This window comes from Penaeus monodon, chromosome 43, assembly GCF_015228065.2.
Source record: "Penaeus monodon isolate SGIC_2016 chromosome 43, NSTDA_Pmon_1, whole genome shotgun sequence".
In the NCBI taxonomy this organism is placed as follows: Eukaryota; Metazoa; Arthropoda; class Malacostraca; order Decapoda; family Penaeidae; genus Penaeus; species Penaeus monodon.
In genome coordinates this window covers 26,995,237-26,999,565 of record NC_051428.1, presented here as the reverse complement: position 1 = coordinate 26,999,565, position 4,329 = coordinate 26,995,237, and positions in this window count along the sequence as shown.

Genomic DNA, 4,329 nt, shown 5'->3' with positions numbered 1-4,329 from the left:
GCATTCTTGATTAGTTCTGCTGTTATTTCATCTATTCCCGGGCTCTTGTTATTCTTTAATTCTTTCATGGCTTTTATAACTTCGTCTAGCAGTGGCGGTGGTTCATCTTTGCTGTCATTGAGTCTAATTAATGTTGTTGTTAGATCTTTATTCTTTTTGTATAGGTTGGAACAATATTGATTCCATCTATCTTTGACTTCTTTTCCATCAACACACACACACACAAACACACATAAACACACACACACACACACACACACACACACACACACACACACACACATTATATATATATATATACATATATATATATATATATATATATATATACTATATATATAATATATATACACACAAACAATACATACAACAACAATACACAATACACATAATATATAATATATATATATATATATTATAATATATATATATAATTATATATATAATAATATATATAATGTTTGTACGTAATTTGTGTGAAAATGTGATTATAGTATCAAGTCCCAGGTGATTTTACTAATAACAGTGACATAACATAATAACATATACAATACAATAACATATAACAATAACAATATAAATTATCATATTACATATCATAATCATATATTAATTATCATTATCATTAATCATTATATATTTATATGTATCATGATCATTGTACTATTTAGTGTGAAAGTGATTATTACCATTACCATTACCATTACCTATTACCAACATACATACCATTAACCATTACATTACAATAACATACCATATCATATCATCATATTATTATCATATTATCATCTCATATTATTATATCATTACATTATATTATATTATATTATTATTATCATTACCATTATCATTACATTACTTACATTACATTATTACCATTATTATATTATTATTATTATTATATTATTATTATTATTATTATTATTATTATTCATTATATTATCATTATTTATTATTATTATTATTATATTATTATATATCATTATTATTATCATTATTATTATTATTATTATAATTATAATACAAGGAATATATAACATAAGAAGAATTAATAATATATTATTATAATAATTAATAAAATAAATGATAATAAAATTATTACATATAATAATATAATATATTATATTGCTAACAAATAAAAAAAAGATATAATATAATATTAACAATAATAGTAATAGTAATATATAATAACAATAGTAAGAAATATTTCAATCAGAGTAATAAACATACACCCAAATGTAAAAATATGCAATGACAACATACCTAATATGCATGATATCGCACCTAATATTCAGATATGTTGCTAGCTTTGTTACCCAGCAGTTTACAAATGGTAATCGTAATCAATGACACTTTTACCAACAGAAAGATTAAACAGCAAATTTGGATTATCATAATGACCATCATTATCCGCACCTATGTCAGAATGGCCATCACTTTTCCGCTGTTTAAAAGAAATTTTCATTGATCGATTCTTATTTAACGCTTTACGCTTGAACTTTCCTTTTCCCCAAATGCCCTTGCGGTGAGGGGCGGGGGTAGGGTAGGTGGGGGGGAGGTCTTCCCACGTTTGCGGACTCGACTCTTCTTCCTGTAATTATTCAATTCCCCGATCATCTTTTCTTCAGCTCCTCGTATTATTCATTTCCGAAATGAAACCGCCTGTCTGTCTGTCTGTCTGTCTGTTTTCTGTCTGTCTTCTGCTCTGCTCTTTTGTCTGTCTGCTCCTCTGTCTTCATTTGCCTGCATATCTGCCTGCCTCTGTTTTCTGTCTGTCAGTCTCTGTCTGCCTGTCTGTTTCTCTATCTCAGTTTGCCTGCATATCTGCCTGCCTCTGTTTGTCTGTCTGTCAGTCTCTGTCTGCCTGTCTGTTTCTCTATCTCAGTTTGCCTGCCTCTCTGTCTCTTCAGTCTGTCTGTCTGTCTGTCTGTCTGTCTGTCTGTCTGCCTGCCTGCCTGCCTGCCTGCCTGCCTGCCTGCCTGCCTGCCTGCCTGCCTGCCTGCCTGCCTGCCTGCCTGCCTGCCTGCCTGCCTGCCTGCCTGCCTGCCTCCGCCTGCCTGCCAGCCTGCCTGCCAGCCTGCCTGCCAGCCTGCCTGCCTCTGTCTGTCTGTCAAAGGGATAAACACGCTCAAGTAAACTCCCAAGTATTTCCCTCTCCTTCCCCACGACCCACGCCCTTGCCACTAAAACACCGCACTGACGTCCTCTAGCCCCAACACCACACTTCCTCGTATACCTTCTACTCCCTCCCTTACCCTCTCTCCCTCCCCTCACCCCTGCCAACCCCCAATGCATGGCACTGCACAAACATGACCACGACTGGCACTCTTAAACACTTCCTTTCCCCCATCCTTCACCCCGTTCCCTCCCACACCACCAGTCCTCCTCCCCGTGGGACCACCGAAGGTGTGTCCTGATTCGGCAACATCTGCTTATATGTGTTATAAACTAACCCCCCCCCCCCCCTCAAAAAAAGGAATAAATAAATAAATAAATAAGAAGAAACACACAAAAAATTATATATATACAAAGGCACCCGCAGGCACTCATACTTGCCCTGCCGTCGACGTAGAGAAGAAGAAAAAAACATCGCATATTCAACGAACTTCCGGTGATCTACTGACACTCAATTAAAATCAAAGACCGACCTTCAGTGGTCGGACTAATGCGCGTGTGTGCGGTCAAGTGGCGTAGCGAAAGGAAAGTGGTGCCTGGGGGAGAGGGACGGGGAAGACAGAGAGGAGGAGGAGGAAGTGGGCAGAGAGAAGGGGAGAGAAGAGAAGGGTGGAGAGGACGCGGGGAGGGAAGAGCAAGGAGGACAGTGAGGGATGGAAGAGCGATAATTCGCGGAGGCAGTCAGAGGAACAAGGAGGTTAGGAAGACAGGAGAGCGGGCAAAGGCACAAGCACACGAGGGACTTGCATGCAGACGTTGGCTTTTTCGCAGACCTTAACAACCGGAAATCCATCGCCAGTCAAAAAAACGCAACTTTTCAATGCAATATCCTAATCACGCACAAACATAAACTCGTGTACGTGTGTGTGCGAGCACAAACGGACAGAGACTCAACAGAGGAGGGTTAGGAGGAGAAGGAGAGGAGGAGGAGGAGGAGGAGGAGGAGGGAGGAGGAGGAGGAGGAGGAGGAGGAGGAGGAGGAGGAGGAGGAGAGGAGGAGGAGGAGAGAAGAAGAAGAAGAAAGAAGAGAAGAAGAAGAAAAGAAGAAGAAGAAGAGTGATGGAGATGGAGAACGAAGGAAGAGGGGAGGAGGAAAAAGGAGGAAAAGAGAGGACATAAGAGGAGAAGAGGAGGAGAGGAGGAGTGGAGGATGAGGGGATGAGGGAGAGGAGGAGGAGAGGAGAGAGCGCGAGGAGGAGGATGAGGATGAGGAGGTTAGGAAGAGAAGGAGAGATTCGAGAAGAAAAGAAAAAGGCAGAAAGGAGATATAGAATGAAATGAGAAATTAAGAAGAAGAAGAAGTAAGAAGAAGAAGAAGATAGAAAGTGGAAGATATGAAGGGTAGGGGGAGGGGGAAAGAGAAAGGGGGAGGGGAGAATGAGAAATCGACGACGAGCAACAGACACAGAAGAAACTTTTATATGTCACTCTCAACACAAAAATGAGGTTGTGGAAAGGATTCAAATGCATCTACAGCAGTCTTACAAGCAGGGGTGTGTGATCGGTTTTCGCGTCGGTATGGAATTTTGGGGCGCTTGAGTCGGTAGGAGTCGATAAAATGTCCCGACTCCGAACTCATGCATATGTATTTTTTAAAAGCATAATGAATGTTTTTTTTCGAGAATATACAATAAAAAGGCCATAAAAGCATATCTATAACTATTTGACTTAAACCTTTTAAGGACATGGGTTCAAAGATAGCCTGTAGTTGTTATGATTTTATATTATTATTATTATTATAGCTAGGGATCGGAGTCGGATACAAAGAAACGAGGAGTCGGAGTTGGGTATTTGAGTTCCGACTCCACAGCCCTGTCACAAGGTACATAATATTTGTTACAAATATTACCTGCTCTCTTTAACGGCAATCTTGAAGAACAATCTTTAACAGACACTCGAGAAAATGGTTGTCGATGGTTTTGTTTCGCTCAATTTACTACTTGTCGCTTTATTTCTTTTAAGGTCGCATGGTCAAAACTTCGCTTCCTTGCGGCCATATGGCTATAGTTCCGTCTCTGTGAATGTAATGTGGTGTCATATTAGTTGCTTCAAACAATGACTGTAACTTTGTTTTTTCACGTCACATGGTTGTAGTTATATGTCTTTAACGCCAATCCTCATTCTGGGAGGATGGGGAGGAAGGAGGAAAGGGGG